The sequence below is a fragment of the Puma concolor genome, chromosome A1 (genome assembly GCF_028749965.1).
Source record: "Puma concolor isolate L17-30 chromosome A1, mPumCon1.1.hap2, whole genome shotgun sequence".
NCBI lineage: Eukaryota > Metazoa > Chordata > Mammalia > Carnivora > Felidae > Puma > Puma concolor.
Window position 1 is genome coordinate 39945138 of NC_141667.1, and position 19623 is coordinate 39964760.

Below are 19623 nucleotides of genomic sequence, written 5' to 3' on the forward strand. Positions count from 1 at the left end.
TACAATAGCAACAAGTGAAGGAGAAGATAAGACGGAGGCCTAGGTTTTGGGTGTGGACAACTCAGTGAGGTGCTACTGACTGAGACAGGGAGGCAAGGAAAGAAGGTAACTTAGACAAGAAAGATAATCAGTTCACTGTGACACGTTGTTAGACACATTCAGGAGCACATGTCTAGTAGGTAGATAGTTATAGATAGACCAGTGTTAGAAGCAGGAGAGAGGACAACAGGGGCTAGAGATTTAGGAGTCAGGGGCATCTAGAGAGTCACTGAAGACACAGCATTGATGAGTCAGGCAGAGACCAGAAGACAGAATTGTCCACAACCCAAGGGACTACCTGAGAGGGTCAGGTGAGGAAGAGGAGATGCCAGAGAGAGAAAACAGCAGTGGAAGCAGTAAGTAGAAAGAATACTACAGTTAAGTGGGGCACCACACAAATATTTTGAGAGGGAAGAGTTGGTCAGTAGGATCATATTCACAGAAGTCAAGCATGTTGGACAGCCTTGATGAGGACAGTTTCCATGGCATGAAAAAGCAGAAGCCAGAGTGGGGTAGGCTGAGGAGTAAGTAGACCATGAGGAAATGCAGACAGTGTCAGGAAGTTAGATAGTAAAAGAGAAGAGGGAATGGCTGAGGGCCAGGAGGGGAGAGACTTCATAACAATTATTATAATGAGGTGTTTTGTGTTTGTGTTTGTTTTTTGTTTTACTTCTATTGCTTATGGCATTGCATGGTCCACTTGTGCTTTTTGAGAACTGCATTGAGGCATCTGTATGTGGCAAGAATCCCTAACACAGGAGAGACTGGGGGAGAGGAGGAGCACTGATATTCATGGCAAAGGGGTCTCAGAGAAGGGGGGTGGAATGGGATGGCCACAACAGCAACAGCTCTGGCAACAGCTTGGGAGCCACAGATGACCATATAGGGAAGGCAGAGTAGGTTCTGGCATATGACATGGAGAGGATATGGGCTGATGAGACCAAGCTGAAATTGACGGCTGTGAGGGGTGCAGAGGGAGACCGCCAAGTTGTGGGAATAGGCACCCCCCGCCCTCCAGCGTGGCCACTTGGATTGATGAAGGAGCCCTTGTATTTATTTTTGTTTTAGAACGTACTTACTGCACTAATGTAGCTGTGATTAATAAACTTCGCATGGATTTTAGAGTACATAATATATAACAATATTCCAATTCTGGTCGCAGAATTAATAACCGTGCTTTAGTCAGATTTCCTAAAAACACACAGAGGTTTTTTTTTTTTTTTTTTAGAGCTACAGGTATGTTTCTCCAGTTAAGCTTTTTTTTTTTTTCAACGTTTATTTATTTTTGGGACAGAGAGAGACAGAGCATGAACGGGCGAGGGGCAGAGAGAGAGGGAGACACAGAATCGGAAACAGGCTCCAGGCTCTGAGCCATCAGCCCAGAGCCCGACGCGGGGCTCGAACTCACGGAGCGTGAGATCGTGACCTGGCTGAAGTCGGACGCTTAACCGACTGCGCCACCCAGGCGCCCCTCTCCAGTTAAGCTTTTAGTTCTTTATTTCTATCCAGTATAATAAAGATTCTCAAAGTCATCTTTTTGAAATCATAGTCCCATATAACCCAGAGAATTAGAGTTGGGTTTGAAAGGTTCTGTTAGTAAATTATTGAATGCTTTTATTCTGTGTAACTCAATGGTGTTTTCACAGTGTTTTAAAACATTTTCATTTAATTATATAAATTAGAAAATAAATTAATGTCAATTCTTAATTTTGTTGAAGTTGTGATTAATCCAAAGAGCTAGTATTCAAGTATTTTTTCCAGTCTGTGCCTGCTGATTCTTGTACACATAAATTACATTTACCAACCAGTATAAACTTGAACTGCATATTTTTCTAATGTTTCCAGGTCCATAGAATATTGGGACTGTTCATAATTTTCAAATATATTGTTCTTCCTTTGAAAGAGTTGTCTGTTCTGTTGTCCAAACAGCTCATGGCAACTGTGCGATCTTGTGAGTGAAGATTCCCGCATTATTATTCTGTGTTCTGAAAGGGTAACTGTAGTTCTTCCTTTTAGTAGTTTAAAGTGACTAGGGACAGTTTTTACTACAGAAGCCATACATAACTCCTGATCATTGAAAGGCTTTCTGTATAAAAAATGAGGCTAATGTTTAAACAGAGCCATGGAAATAAAGGAGTGATGGACACTGTATTGTCAGTGTAAGAGATTATTTCATTGTGTTTTGAAAAGCATGAGCAAAGCTCTTGCGCCCATGGGTGCCTTGAACATTGGCAGTTGTCATTCTCTCCCATTCATTTGAAGGTGGCCTTTGTTTGTCTTTGTGCACGCCTGATCTCATTCCCATGGATACCGTGTGGAAATGCAGACTGAACTCAATCTGGCTTCTGGTCAGCTCAGTCAGATAACTCTATTCCAAACTGTTTACCAGTTACCTTCAGGTCCTTTCACCAAATAGCTTTGTGGATGTTTGTTAGAATCTGGACACTGAATATTTTGGATTTTATAACCTTGCCTAAGCCATATTCCAAATGCTAGTGTATAAATAGATATTTTACAGCAATTGACTTAATTTTTCTATGTAGTTGTTAACATTGTTGAGGGGAAAAAAAAGAATAACTTAGCCTTGGAAATGGAGATACTTTTATGTGATATTTGTTTTCTTTTTAGTATAAAAATGTAATAAATAGCCTGAATTAAAAAAAAAAGCCTTAATGAAAAATTGAAAGGTGATTAAATAAATAATTTATGTCAATGTCTTAGTCCATTTGGGCTGCTATAACAAAATACCACAGACTGGGCAGCTTATAAACAGAAATTTTTTGCTCACTGTTCCAGACACTGGGAGTTCAGCGTGGTCACATTCTGGTGAAAGCCCTCTTCCTTGGCTGGTGGAAGGGGCTGGAGTGTCTCTGGAGCCTCTTTTATAAGGCACCAATCCCATTCATGAGGGTGAAGCCTTTGCACCTCTAAAGACCCCACTCCCTCATACCATAATCTCTGGGGGTTAGGATTTCAACATAGGAAGTTGGTGGGGGTGGGGAGAGGACACAAACATTCAGACCATAGTCCATAGTAATTAAGAAACCCTTTTAGGGGCACCAGGGTAGCTCAGTCAGTTAAGTGTCTGACTTCAGCTCAGGTCGTGATTTTATGGTTCGTGAGTTTGAGCCTGACATGGAGCTGTCCACTCTTAGCACAGAGCCTGCTTCGGATCCTCTGTCTCCCTCTCTCGCTACCCCTCCCCTGCTCTCTCTCTCAAAAATAAATAAAAACATTTTTAAAGAGGAAGAAACCCTTTTATTATCAAAGTATTTAATTTTTGCCCCCAAATTATAGGACACCATTTTATTACTACTTTTTTGTTATGGTCTAAGTGAGATATGACCTTAACCTTTTTAACAGTACAGCCCCATGGTCTCTTTCTTACCTTTGTCCATGTTCTCTCTTTTTGAAATACTCTTTATGCCCCAACCCCTATTCTGCACATCATTTATGTGTCAATTTCATCAAGGCTCATGCACCCCAGGAAACCTTCCTAACCCCAGTCCAATTTGGGTATCCTCCTCACATGCATAGCAGTTGTCACTTTCTATCTCAAAAGCCTGCTTACACAGCTCTAACCCACATAGACTGCAGACCCTGAGAAGACAGGGGCCATGTCTTTTTCACTTGTGCCAAGTTGAATTTTGTCGAATGAGTGATGACTGCATGAGACATGTAGGGCAGTCACTGTAGCGTGAATTAAAGGCGCATTTTCTGAATGAAGGCCAAGATGAAAATTTCCTAGTTCTCCTAAAATATCTCTTCTTTGTCTTGAAATGTCCAACCAGGCTAGCTGTATTTGAAAAGTAACAAGATGAATAAAAGTATTAGGACATCACTGACGTCTTTTTTCCCCCAAGCACTTTCCCATTCGCCTATTCTGTTCTCATAAAGCAGCACCATAATTTAGCTTCAGCTTGACTCTCTCTCCCACTGAATACATTCTTTAAAATCACCTTCAGTTCTGTTCATCATTGTATTCCCAGGACCTGGCATATAGTAAGTGCCCAAAAAAAAATGATTGGTAAAAAAATATATAAAAATAAACATAAAACCAGAATTCAGATAACTTTGAGGTACATGTGTCCATTAAAATACTAAATTTGGGTAATTAAAGCAGAATGTTTTAATAGTCTTCCAGGAAAGTGACCTGTACTAAAATATTCATCTTAACAGAAATATATTTATATTCTTTCTTTTGATATTTATAAGTGTGAAAGTAATTTTTATAGATATACCTACCATCTATATGAAATGAACAATTTACTTTTTTGGTCACTTGATATCTTTTACATATACTTTTCTATATGGGCTTCATATTTACAACTTTGCAATAATGCATCCTGCCATATCATGACTATTGTTTCATTTTTGGATATTTAGGTTGTTTCCTGTGGGATTTTTCCCCTCCTGTAAATAATGTGGCTATAAATATCATTGTACAAGAAGCTTTTTCTTTCCTTTTTCCTTTTGGACAATTTCCAGCGGAGGCATTACTGGGTCAAATGTTATGGCTATTTTTTAGCTTTTGTTGCATATTGAACAGTGTAGGCATCAATAATGTGTGAATTTACAAACTTCACCAACATTAGGATTTTATTTTACTTTTTGTAGTGTTTTTTTTAACTTTTTGTCAGCTTGGTGGATTTAAAGTGACGCTTCCTTTTTATTTTAACTCTCATTCTTTATATTTGTCAGGGTGCACCTTTGAAGCTACTCTTTAAATATACCTATCTTTTGAAAAATATGTGTAGGTTAGACTATTCTAGAAGTTAGGCCTAGAAGAACATCAAAAGATCATCTAATCAATGCCTCAGCTTTATAATAATCAGTTTTTAAAATGAATAATGCCCAGGACTCCAGCCTGCAGTGTGCTATCCATCATTTCAAAAGGCTCTTCAGAATTTCTTCTGAAAATCTCTTTGACAAACCCCGCCCCCCACCCTTGGTCACCTATTTCCCACAGGCTGATTAAAATCCATTTCACTTGAGGAGTGGCAGTCCTCTGGTTAAGACTTCTGTTCTTCCATGGGACAGAACCCTTTAGGGGAAGCACATTCCCTAAGAGAGAAGACATTCTGTTTGCCAGAGCACTTGACTTCGAGTGACCGAATTTGGAGATTGTTCTGGTTAGCTATTATCATGTAATCTATCATCCTAAAACTTAGTGGCTTAAAATGACAACTATCATTTGTTATCTCTCATAGTTTCTTGAGTAGGATTTTGGGAATAGCTTGGCTGGATAGTTCTGGCTTGAGGTTTTTCATGTGGTGACTTTCAGAGGGTAGGCAGCTCTTTCTCTTAGAGGGTAGGCAAGTGGTCTTGCCATCCTGGCATTCTCTGATAGCCTGACTTTTTATAGGATGACTCAGGGATCCAAAGGCATGTGTCCCTCCCAATATACTGGTAGAAACTGCATGGTCTTTTCTAACCTAGATTCAGAAATCATGCAATTGCCTCTGTTCATCAAAGCAGTCACAAAGTCTCACCTAGATTCGGAGGGAGGAGACTTATTTTCTTGATGAGAAGAGTGTCAAGTAATGCCCAGACAGATTTTAAAACCACCACAACTTAATCAACTTAATAGTGCTTACGAGATAGTTCATCGTTTTTATCAGAACTGTTCAACATGGGCATTATTGACATTGGGGCCAGATAATTCTTCCAGGACAGGGGGATGTGCTGGGGGTGGGTGGAGGGGCTGTCCTGTGCACTATAGGATGTTGAGTGGCATCACTGGCCTTCACCCACTAGACACTAGTAGCCACCACCACCCCAAGCGGGACAACCAAAAATATGTCCAAAAATTACAAAATTCCCCCAAGGGACAAAATTCTCCCAGTTGAGAGCCACTACACTAAACAAACATGAACAGGTATACATAAGAGATAATGGGGCTTCGGTTCTAGACCACCACAATAAAACAAATATGGCAAAAAGTGAGTTAAGTAAATTTTTGGCTTCCCAGTGTATGCAGGAGCTATGTTTATACTATACTGTAGTCTATTAAGTATATGATAGCATTATGTCCAAAAAAGTCCTTACCTTAACTTAAAAATACTTTATTGCTAAAAAGTGCTAATCATCACCTGAGCTTTCAGCAAGTCATAATGACTGATCACAGATCACCATAACAAATATAATAATGATAATGAAAAAGTTTGAAATATTGCAAGAATTACCAAAATATGTCACAGAGACATGAAGTTGAGCCAATGCTGTTGGAAAAATGCAGCCAATAGACTTGTTTGACACATGGTTGCCACACTCCTTCAATTTGTAAAAACAACAACAAAAAACAAAACAAAAACAAAACAAACCACGCAACATCCGTGAAGCTCAATAAAGTGCAATACAACAAAGCATGCCAGGATTAAGCACATTTACATTCATGGCATCAGGGAAAGAACTCCAGCCCTGAAGAGAAAACCAAACGCCATTGTTCCGAGTGACTTCGCGCATCATAGGCAAATTATTCCTTACCTTTCTGGGTCAATGGGAGGATCAAATAAGATTATGAATAGAAAAGTATTTTGCAAACTGGAAAAGCATATATAAGGCTATTTTTTTTAAAAAAAATCCATATATTTAGTATTCACTATTTTGATCATCATTCATTGATTGAAGAGACCCGTTTAAGGGACATAGTGCCTGTCCTATGGCAGCAGCGTCCGACCCTGGGGAACTTGGAGGATTCAAGGCAGCTCTGCTTTTCCATTTCTAACATCACCTGTGGAGGAAAAGGGTAGCACCTAGATCCTTACTGAATTGTAATACTTAACATTCAAAACAAAGCCTTCCAATTTTTTTCAATGTTTTATTTATTTGTAAGTGAGATAGTGAGACAGAGCACGAGTGGGCCAGGGGCAGAGAGAGAGGGAGACACAGAATCTGAAGCAGCTCCAGGCTCCAAGCTGTCCGCAAGCACAGAGCCCAACGCAGGGCTCCAACCCCCAACCCTTGAGATCATGACCTGAGCCAAAGTCGAAAGCTTAACTGACTGAGCCACCCTGATGCCCCTACACTGAAAACAAAGTCTTTTAAAGAAAAAATTACATTTTTCTTTCTTAATGAAAGCAGGAAAGTGTTGTGCTGCTTTAATCCAAAAGCAGTTGTGAGGGTCACTTTATCCTTTTGGATTTTGCACTACCTTTTTTTTTTTTTTTTTTTTCTAAAGCACTATAGTTATAATAGAGCTTTAATCTGTATACAATATATGGTCATTTCTAGAGGGCCTATCATTTCTATGTTTACTTGCTTTGGGCTTTTTATAGGGGCAGGAGAGGGCTACATTATTTCTGCATTTTTTTGTCCTTTTAGCCTGAAGACAAAGCTATTGAAAATGAGTTCCCGTGATTGTGTGTGTGTGTTCAAATGATCTAATGTGACCGATGACCATTTTTTATTTTGTCATGCATATTCTAAATAATGATTAGCTCCACTTTAAAGTTTAAAGTCTGTTTTCAAAGTTTAAAGTCGGGATCTGAGTAAACCCACTTCCTGCTTCTGTGGCTTCCTGGAGGATCCACTGACTGATAATATTTTCTTGGCTTTCGTGGTATACTTTGAGTATGCCTCAGCAAAATACAACAATGTGACATCCTCCCACCCATTATACAGCAGTTCTCAGAAACTTAAATGGCAATTCACTTAAGGTATTTTTTCATGGTAGAGGTAAAGGTGGGATTACAGATTGGTAGGGCTTTTTTAAATTCTTCAAAAAGTATACTATCCTCAGTAACATATAGACACTAATAGTAAACAAAACAAAGCAAGCAAAAATAGCTGTCTTTCCTAAGGGCTCATCACTTGCTAGGCACTGGGTGGAGAGTTTTATATGCATCGTCTGGTCATGATGAGGTAGATTTCTGTATTATATTTTCTTCACAGGTGAAGAAGTGGTGGCTTATTTGGGATGTGGAACGTGCCCAAGGTCACCAAGCTATTCAAACCCTGTGCACTTAGGCACTATGATAATACTGTTGGTCTTCCCCAGTATGTGGATTTTTCAGTTCAAAAAAAAAAAAAAATCCTTGTACTTCTAGCACTGGCCGACTTCTGCTATCCCGTCACCCCCCAAAATAGTCCATCTTCTTTTTAGGGTTCTCCTCTAGCTAGATAAAAACCAAAGTTAAGTGTTCTCTAAAATGCTAGTAAAAAAATGTGTGTATTTGTCTCTTCATGTGTGTACCTATATGTATACGTACTTACTAATCTACCTTGTAATCCATCTATCTGTATATCTTCTCAGTAGCCTGCATTCAAGCCTCTTGCTTTGAACCAGTCCAGAATTCGTATCTATTAACACAACTGGTCTTCATTGATCTCTATAAAAAAGATAGATTTCCAACATGTGAAGTAGTTATGCATTATTAAAAATACAGCAGAGTAAGGGAGATGGAGAAGGTTGGGCAGGGGTGGAAAACGGGCATGTATTATTTTACAGGGGGCTCTGTTTTTTTTTTTTTCAACGTTTATTTATTTTTGGGACAGAGAGAGACAGAGCATGAACGGGCGAGGGGCAGAGAGAGAGGGAGACACATCATCGGAAACAGGCTCCAGGCTCTGAGCCATCAGCCCAGAGCCCGACGCGGGGCTCGAACTCACGGACCGCGAGATCGTGACCTGGCTGAAGTCGGACGCTTAACCGACTGCGCCACCCAGGCGCCCCCAGGGGGCTCTGTTTTAGTTACCTATTACTATATAACAAATTACCACACAGGCTATGACTTTAAATAATGTTCACTTATTATCTTACAGTTTCTGTGGGTCAGGAATTTGGGCCTGGCTTCACGGGTGTCCTCTGCTTCAAGGCATCTCATAAAGCTGCACTCAGGTGTGGACCAGGGCTGGGGCCTGATCTGAATGCTTCCCCGAGGACGCATCCACTTCTGATTGTTGGCAGAATTAATTTTCTCTTGGGTTGCTGGACTAAGGGCCTCAGTTCCTGGCTGGATTTCACTGGAGGCTGCCCTGAGTTCCTTATCCTGTGGACCTCTTTGCTTCATCAAAGATAAAGAGAGAGTGCATCTGTGTGCAAGACAGAGGTTGCAATCTTATGTAACGTAATCACAGAAGTGATATATCCTAGGGCATTCGATTCTGTTTTGAACCTTCACTTCTATAGGTTTGAAGTCGCAGGGAAGAGGATCACACAAAGACATGAATAACAGGAGAGGGGTATCACTGGGAGCCACCTGACCACCACAGGTGGTGAGGAAAGACAGTTCTGGTAGCTTGATGTTTGATGCGAACACAAAGGCAGTGAGAGTGAACATGACAATTTCTGAGAAAATTCTGAGAATATTCCATGCATAGGGAGCTATGCAAAAGGCTAGAAATCAGAGTGTGTCTAAGGAAGAGTCCAGCTGAGTGAGCTGAAGGAATAGGGCAGGAGGTGAGATCAGACAGGTGGGGAGGGAATGATGACACAGCTCTCCAGGAGGAATTCACACAGGAGAACAGTGGGGTAACTTTTCAAGGCAGTCCACCACAGTAAGAAATGCAAATGGCGAGTGTCAAGGGAGTTAGAATAAGGGTGTATGTAGGCATGAATTGGAGAGGAAGACCAGAACCAAAGTTTATAGAGAAGTGGCCTGTGAACAGAGATTTAATAGAGGAAATATTCACTTCAGTTATGCCTGTTGTTTCCATACATTGCCTCAGGGTATGTGAGGCGTATCTTGTTACTGAGCAAGTTATTCAGCAGGCATTGACTTGCTAAATGTGCAAAAATGCTATTCTGTGAGAGAGGGAGAATGAGGATTTCTCCTTTCACACGGAAGGAATTTAGGAATAAAATGTGAAAATAGAAAGTGAATAGAGGAGTGGGTACTCCCAGTCCTCTTGGCCACTAGGAGATAGTGAGTCTGCCAGAAGGCAACTCACCCTCCCTCTCTTTACGGAAAAAAAAGAGAATCCATTGAGTTGTCAGGAAGCACTAAGTCATAATAAATGAATTTAAGAAGAATTTACAGTAGACTTTTGAAGATGTTTACTGCCTGCAAGATCAAAAAATGTGAAAGGGCCTCAAAACCATCTACATGCCACACCAGTCCAAGGCTCGATGCAGTTACTTTGTCAGGGAAAAACTTGGATTTTTTTTCACACAAAATATGAACTTTAAAAGCTATAAGTGGAATTAGTATATATCTCTCCTGTATTTAGAAATGCACACACATGAACTGACAGAATTATCTTCCAAACTCAGAAGAGTATATTAAAATTTTCTGATATAATCTTTCTCCCTCTCTTACTCTGCTGGGCCAGCCATTAACAAACTATCACAGACTGGGTGGCTTTAACAACAGAAATATATTTTCTCACAGTTCCGGTCATCCAAGATCAAGGGGCCATCAGGGTTGGTCCGTGGTGAGACCTCCTTTCTGACTTGTGGACTGCTGCCTCCTTGTTTTGTCCTCACACGGCGTTACCTCTGTGAGCATATGGAGAGAGAACTGTCTGGTACTCTTCCTCTTATGTGGACACCAGCCCTGTCAGAGTAGGGTCCCGCCGTTATGACCTCTTTTCATCTTAATTATCTCCTTAGAGGCCCTATTTTTAAATGTAATCACATTAGGACTTAGGATTTCAATAGAGGAACTTGGGGGGTTGCAATTCATCCATAACACCCCGTTAGCCTTAATAATATATTAATGGATTTATCTCTGGTCATAGAAGTGATGCATGTATTTCTTTAATATGAATACAGAGTAATTGTCAAATAAATAATACATGCATACACTGTTTTCTTAAAAAAAAAAAAAAAGTAGACACAAACCATGAGGCAGGGAATTATTACCCAGATGTCAGCCAGAATCTCTCTGCTTCTAAAAATTGAGATAAGACTCATTCAAATCCCTATTCCACTCTTATAGGAAAATACAGTGCTCTCCCAAGATTTTTCTGAACTCCCAGGTGGTATCCATTTTCATTGTCATTCAACCTCCAGCTTCCTGACTGTGGAGTTTTTGTTCTCCACTCTGTCAGGTCTAGAACTTGATTTTGCCCTATGTAGAAGGTAATACATTAGGCTATTACTGTTTCATTGATGCTGACAGATGACACGAGATTCCTGAGTTGGAGACAAAGGACTTTATTACCACACAACAAGTAGCATGCTCATGAGAATTTTATATCAGCAACCCTTTCGCTTCCCCATGAAGTCTCATGGAGAGTATGTGAAGGGGTCCAAATGGATGCCTGCATACACACTAGGTTGCATTCATTACAAGAGAGGAATGTATGTTTTACAGCAAGAAGTCAGCAAGCCTTTTCTTTGTCCTGGAGGGAAATCTATCAAGGCTGCTCACTACACACATAACCCTGAAAAATGGACCAGGTAAACAGCAGTCAGGATCTTACATTCTTGGCATACCCATTGTATGAATTTGAATGGTAGTCCCAAAAGGTATGACTATGTCCTAGTTCCCAAAAATCCATGAATATTACCTTATTTGGATAGAGGATCTTTGAAGATTGCCTTTCAGAGACTGTTGGTAGAAACATGAGTGTTGAAACCACTTCTGGTGAAGTTCTCAGAAGGAAATGAGGAGCCCGCTATCAGAAACTGAAGGGAAGGTAATCCTTGTTACATAGTGGCAGAAAATTTATGCTACCTGTGTCCTCCAGTTGTGTAGAAAGCGGAAATTTCAATCAATGAACGTAAATGTTTAGTGGAGGAGATTTCCCGGCAAAATGTTGAAGGTGCAGCCTGCTTTTTCCTTAATGAATGTAGTAAAATGCAAGAGGAAAGAGATAAATTGAGAAAGAAACTTCCCAACAAAACAGAACAGTACTTAATGATATAAGAAACTCTCAGCCTATCCAGATTACAAAAATAAAAGCTAATATTAGGAGACTCATTGTTAAGAAAGTGTTGCTCTGAAGAGAAGGCCAAGGGTGTGGTTGGAAAACTTTGCAGTACAGATTAGGCATGTGATTCACAGATCCTCTCAACCATCTCAGCAGAGGCCAGGGATAGAGACGGAATTATCCAGGAAAGATCTGTGGAGAGCTCTCTTGTATAATGGCCTAGATCCCCAGGATGTACACAGGAGACCTACCAGCTTTTAGGAATGTTGTTTCAGCAGAAATGCTGCCACCTTGGACTGAAGGGGACAGAGAAGCAGAGACCAGTAGAACTGTTGTAGGCCAGAGGACAGTGCCTTGAGCAACAGAGGATTATTCTCAAGACTTGGAACCTAATGGAATATGACCTGCTATGTTAAACTTTCTTGGTACCTGTGACCCTTCATCCCTTCGAAAGTCTCCCTTTTGAAATAGAAATGTCTGTCACATACCTATCACACCACTGTATTTTATTTTTTTAATATAATTTATTGTCAAGTTAGCTAAAATACAGTGTATATAGTGTGCTCTTGGTTTCAGGGGTAGAGTCTTGTGATTCGTCACTTACATACAATACCCAGTGCTCATCCCAACAAGTGCCCTCCTCAGTGCCCATCACCCATTTTCCCTTCCCCCCCACGCACCCCCCCCATCAACCCTCAGTTTGTTCTCTGTATTTAAGAGTCTCTTTTGGTTTGCCTCCCTCTCTGTTTGAAACTATTTTCCCCCTTCCCTTCCCCCATGATCTTCTGTTAAGTTTCTCAAGTTCCACATATGAGTGAAAACATATGATATCTGTCTTTCCCTGACTGACTTATTTCACTTAGCATAATACCCTCCAGTTCCATCCACATTGTTGCAAATGGCAGGACTTCATTCTTTCTCATTGCCAAGTAGTATTCCATTGTATATATAAACCACATCTTATTTATCCATTCATCAGTTGATGAACATTTGGGCTCTTTCCATAATTTGGCTATTGTTGATAGCACTGATATAAACATTGGGGTACATGTGCCTGTATGAATCAGCACTCCTGTATCCTTTAGATAAATTCCTAGTAGTGCTATTATGACCTAGTAGTGCTATTATGCTGGGTCATAGGGTAGTTCTATTTTTAATTTTTTGAGGAACCTCCACACTGTTTTCCAGAGCTGCTGCACCAGTTTACATTCCCACCAACAGTGCAAGAGGGTTCTCATTTCTTCACATCCTCACCAACATCTGTTGTTTCCTGAGTTGTTCATTTTAGCCACTCTGACCAATGTGAGGTGATATCTCAATGCAGTTTTGATTTGTATTTCCCTGATGATGAGTGATGTTTAGCATGTTTTCATGTGTCTGTTGGCCATCTGAGTTTCTTCTTTGGAAAAGTGTCTATTCATGACTTCTTCTCATTTCATCACTGGATTATTTGTTTTTTTGGGTGTTGAGTTTGGTAAGTTCTTTATAGATTTTGGAAACTAGCCCTTTATCCAATATGTCATTTGCAAATATCTTCTCACATTCTGTCTTTTGCCTTTTAGTTTTGTTGATTGTTTCCTTTGCAGTGCAGAGGCTTTTTATCTTGATGAGGGCCCAATAGTTTATTTTTGTCTTTATTTTCCTTGCCTTTGGAGACATGTCAAGCAAGAAGTTGCTGCGTCTGAGGTCAAAGAGGTTGTTGCCTGTTTTCTCCTCTAGGGTTTTGATGGTTTCCTGTCTCACATTTAGGTCTTTCATCCATTTTGAGTTTATTTCTGTGTATATACCACTGTATTTTAGAAATAGACAACTCATTTTCAAGGTTCATAGACCCACAGATGGAGGGAAATTTTGCCCCAGGACAGATCACACCTGGAGTCTCACCTGCACCTGATTTAGATGAGAACGTTTCTCCTGGACTATCAAGCACAGTTTTCCTGGGAACCATTGCCCATGTCTTGGTGACTGCTAGATTATATAAATAAATAAATAAATAAATAAATAAATAAATAAATAAATAAATAAATTTAAAAAATATATATAAATATATATATATGATGATTAATTTGGATTTTATTTTTTATTGACATGTAATTGACATGTTACATTATATTACTTTCAGGTGTACAACATAATGATTCTCTATACGCAGATACTGTGAGATGATCACCACGATAAGTCTAGTTAACATCCATCCACATATAACTACAAAGGTTTTTCTAATGATGAGAACTTTTAAGATCTACTTTCTTAGCAACTTTCAGCTATACAATACAGTGTTATTAACTGTACTCTCCATGCTGTACATTACATCTCTATGACTTATTTATTTTACAACTCGAAGAGTTTTTATGTTTTCTGTTTAATTAACTTATTTATTTTGAGAGAGACAGAGATAGTGTAAGTCGGGGAGGGTCAGAATGAGAGGAGATAGAGAATCCTTAGCAGGCTCCTCCCTGCCAGTGTAGAGCCTGACAAGGGGCTTGACCTCACAAAACTATGACATCATGATCTGAGCCACTTGTTTTCTTGTGTCTTTGTTTACTATTTAACAGAGACATTGCCCCCCTAAAATGCCAGCATACATCTGCAGGAATGGGTCAGAATGCAATCTAATCACCCTCGTTAAAAATGCCCCACTCTTCCCAAATCTACCTCTTGCTTTTGGCCTTGATTCTCTTAACGTGAATTTCTTCCTTTATATTACCCTGGACCTTTCTGCAAATGAACCCCTTCCATGAAAAGCCTGCTCCACCAGCCCTTCAACATATTGAGATATGCTTAAATTATGCATTGGTCACACAAATTAGACCCTCCTTCTGCCATCCTTTACCATAAATATGTGTCATTAATCTCTTACAATAGTATTTTGGAAGTCAATAAACTTCCTCTGCCAAATTTTTGTTAGTGAGTATAGAATGACCTGTTTTGTTTTATGCATTTATTTCTGCTCTTATTTTCAAAAGATTTTGTTCCTATTTGAGCCTCACTACAATCTAAGAACAAAACTGGGTTAACTATATCTAATCCCTAAACATATATTTCTCTTTTGAATTATCTTATAATTTAAAATTGGTTTCCAAAATAAAGTGAGAGGATGAATTTCGTATTTGTGAAACTAATTCTTAAATTATTAAGGTTCCCCCCCAAAGTTACTTCATAGATGAGTGAGAATTATCCAGGCAGAAGGTTCTCTAAAAACTTTTTAAATGAATTAAAGAAAAAAGAATTCTGCATTAATCAAGTTGTGCTTATCTATCTGGTTTGCCTATGGGTATTAAAATGGCAACAAGCCAGGTTATAACCAAAGACGTTTGTGGACATAGTGAAGATTGGTTAGACATCCAGGGGATACAGGACTTATATTTGCAGCAAATTTTAGTGAGATTCACTGGAATGCTTGGACTTCATTACTGCTAACTAATGCACAGCAAGGTTACCCTGGATAAATCCTTTGAGTTTGTTGCACTATTATTGCATTCACAGGCATTCACATAAGGACCAGGAGGAAAGATTTATACTTTGGGTAATAATATGCCCCTGGCAGGACGAAGCTCAAGTCACCTTGAAACTCACTGCATCTAATGTAGAACTGGAAATGTATAAATGAATGAAACAGTCTATGACTTTCTGCGCCAATATTTTTTATTCCATACTCTTGTCCTTCACATCTCTATACCACTGAGCAGGATATTCCTTGTGCCTGGAATGACCATTGCCTTCCATTCTATGTAGTAAATTTCAACTCATCCTTTAAGATCCAGATTAATTGCCACCTCTTCTGTGAAGCCTTCAGGCTTAGATTTACCCTCTTATCAACTTTTGGTTCAGAGTTCTTTATAGTTCTCTGAAATGTAATACTCATCCTGTTGTGATGTATTAGTTTTTTACTCATATTACCAGAATAAAGCTCAATGACAGCAGGGATAGTGTCTGTTTTGTTCTTTGTTATATCCTCAGGACCTAGAAAATGCCTGATGCAAAAGAGCTGGATAAATATGTTTTGAATGATCCATTTATTAGTGGGTATAGACATATAAGCATGGTTGTGGGGAAAGGGAATATAATGAACCAAATATGGTTGTTATTTTCCATATTATTCAATTAAGTTATGGGATAGACATAGAAACATGTTTCTATACATAATGGGACTTCAAAGAAGGAATAGATATTGGATTAGACAGAATACTTACATTAAGTTTACTATAAACTAATTATCATAGGCTAAGTTGTGAAATGATGACCTAGATAGTGAGTTGTAAATATATATTTGAAGAGAAATAAGTATAATGAATTGGAATTGTCCAGATTTATCAAAAGAGGCATGGACTTGAAGGGAGAATTGAATTAGCAGGAAAGAAGAGATTTGGGATCAATGGGATAAGGAATGGTGATGGAAAATGACGTATTTTGTGAGGAATTGAGCAGACCATTAATGAAGGAAGTTCTGGACAGTAAGGCTGAGAAAACGAGCCAGACCAAGACTTTGAGCTCAGCTACCAATTGTGTGACATTGAGGAAGAATGGCATCTAACCTTATTTGTACAATGGTAATAATAGCTACATTTTTGCTTTTTCACAAGGTTTCTTGAGGCATCAAATGAGTCAGAATGATTCTGAAAGAAGTAAGAAGACATAAGCGTTAAGAAATAGTATGATGCAGGGGCGCCTGGGTGGCTCAGTCGGTTAAGCATCCGACTTGGGCTCAGGTCATGATCTCATGGTTTGTGAGTTCGAGCCCTGCGTTGGGCTCTGTGCTGACAGCTTGGAGGTTGGAGCCTGCTTCAGATTCTGTGTCTCCCTCTCTCTTTGCCCCTCCCTGCTCATGCTCTGTCTCTCTCTGTCTCTCAAAAGTAAATAAATGTTAAAAAAATTAAAAAAAAATAGTATGATACAAATTGGAATAATAGAAGAAAAAGTGTTGGAAGGAAATATATCCAAATTCACTGCACTTGCATTAAGATGTGACTATGAGTGAGCTTTATTCCTAATTTTCTCTATATTCCAAATTATCATTGAAGAGCATATATTAATCAAAAATTCATTTCATTCAACAAATATTATACTAGGTGCTGAGAAAAAAAGAGTGAATAAAAGAAATAAGATCTGAGCTCTCAAGGGGTTTAGGTCTTACTAGGCAGAGACAGACACAAAACAGTGCAGCTACATAAGATAATTTCAGATAACTAGTGCTGTGATAGTGGTGTATTGATGGAGTAGGATGTTGCTGCTAGACAGAGGAGTCAGGGGAAGTCTCTATGAAGAGAGCAGAGACCTGTTTGAGCAAAGACCTAAATAGTAAATAGGTTAGATGCTGAGCTGGGAAGAAAATTCCCAACATAGATTGCTGAGTTGGGAAGAAAATGTTGTAGACAGTGGGTCAAGCAGCTGCAAAGGCCATAATGCAGAATGAGCTGCTTGTGCTCAAAGGACAGAAGGAAAGCCAGAGTGGCTGGAACATAGTGAGCAAAGAGGGTGGTGAAAGTGAAGCCAGTTACACAAGGTCAGATCATGAATGACCTTTGAAACCATGGTATGAAAACTGGATTTTATTGTCAGTGCACTGATAGGACATTGGGATATTTCTATAACAAAACAAACAAGAATATACGATAAGAAAAATACTGTCTCTTCAACCAGTGTTGGGAAAACTGGATAGCAACATGCAAAAGAATGAAACTAGATCATTTTCTTACATCATACGCAAAAACAAACTCAAAATGGATTAAAGACCTAAATGTGAGACCTGAAGCCATAAAATTCCTAGAAGAAAACATAAGCAATAATTTCTTTGACATCGCTGTAGAAACATTTTTATAGATAAATTTTATAGATATAGATATATCCAATAAAGGGTTAATATATAAAATATATGAAGAACTTATACAACTCAACACCAAAGAATTTATAGATAAATCTCTTCTAGCAAGGGAAACAAAAGCAAATTAAACTATTGGGACTTTATCAAAATAAAAAGCTTCTGCATACTAAATGAAACCATCCACAAAACAAAAAGACAGCCCACTGAATAGGAGAAGATATTTACAAATGATATATCCAATAAAGGGTTAATATCCAAAATATATGAAGAACTTATACAACTCAACACCAAAAAAAAAAAAAGTCCAATTAAAAATGGGCAGAGACATGAACAAACATTTCTCCAAAGAAGACATCCAGATGGTCAACAGACACCTGAAAAGATTATCAACATCGCTAAACATCAAACACAAGACAAAACCACAATAAGATACCACCTCACACCTGTTAGAATGGCGTAAATAAATTAAAAAAAAAAAACACAAGTAAAAACAAGTCTTGGCATAGATGTAGAGAAGAAGGAACCCTCATGCACTGTTGGTGGGAATGTAATTTGGTGCAGTCACTGTGGAAAACAGTATGGAGGTTCCTCAAAAACTTAAAAATATGGTTACCATATGATCCAATAACTCCACTACTGGTGTTTACCCAAAGAATACAAAAACACTAATTTAAAAAGACATATGTACCCCAATGTTTACTGCAGTATTATTTACAATAGCCAAGATATGGAAGCCATCCAAGTGCCCATCAGTAGATGAATGGATAAAGAAGGTTTGTGTGTGTGTGTGTGTGTGTGTGTGTGTGTGTGTGTGTGTGTGTGTAAAATATTGCTGTGGAATATTATTCAGCCATAAAAAAGAATGAAATCTTGCCATTTGAAACAACATGGAGGGACCCAGAGGGTATAATGCTAAGTGAAAAAGATCAGTCAGAGAAAGACAAATACCATATGATTTTCCTCATATGTGGAATTGAAATAACAAAACAAACAAAGAGAAAAAGAGACAAACAGAAAAACAGACTCCTAAACACAGAGAACAAACTGGTGGCTGCCAAATGGGAGGTAGGCAACGTGGGCAAGGGGATGGGTGAACTAGATACAAAAGATTAAAAGTATACTTATCATGATGAGCAATGAGTGATGTGTATAATTGTTGAATCATTATACTGTACACCTGAAACTAATATAACATGTGTTAACTATACTTGAGAAATAATTAATTAGTTAATAAAAGACACGGGTATTTTAAGTAGAGAGATGGAATGATCTGTGTTTTTGAACAATATTTTATATATGTGTGTATGTATGTACATATATGTATATTTAATATACAAATATAGGTATACATATGTATATATGTGTGTATATACATAAATTGAAATTTAGCTGCTAAATGATAAAATGAATTCCAGTGTGATTTCATGTCATTACCTGATCTGCTGAAGTCTAATCAAATAGGTCTAATGAATTAAAAGGAGTCATTATGGTCATATGTGGTCTTTCCAGCATTAGACATTTGATGTCATTTCCTGAAGCTTCTACTAGTATGTTAGAGCATTGGTAACATATTTAAATAGTGTTTATCACATTCTGCACAGTAGGGTGAAGATAAACACCAGGATTGTTGATTGAAGACCCCAGTATTCTATGTCTATTCCAGCTCCCTCCTTAGTTTCCTATGTTATTTTCTTTTGCATTGTATTTCCTGAAAAATAAAAAGGAGCAGTGGTGCATATGAGAAATAGATGTTAAAGAGAAAATCTGCAAATGTAGAGCTGTGTAGATTTTGCTGCAGAGTATTTCAAAATTATTATTTGTCCTCTTCCTGGCAGACTGTCTTTTTAAGAAATAATAGGCTGAGCTCTCTTGAATGAACAAGAGATGGTAGAATGGCTTTGGCACATAGAGAAGCACGTTAATTACTTTAAGTTCCCAAAGCTTTA

The 19623-nt window shown here is 38.6% G+C and overlaps 1 protein-coding gene across 2 annotated transcripts in view; it reads left to right on the forward strand.

Annotated features, from left to right (window-relative positions):
* The window catches only part of ITGA2 (integrin subunit alpha 2), a 121619-nt gene that overhangs the window by 17561 nt on the left and 84435 nt on the right, over positions 1-19623 (forward strand). The gene's annotated exons all lie outside the window — the stretch shown is intronic.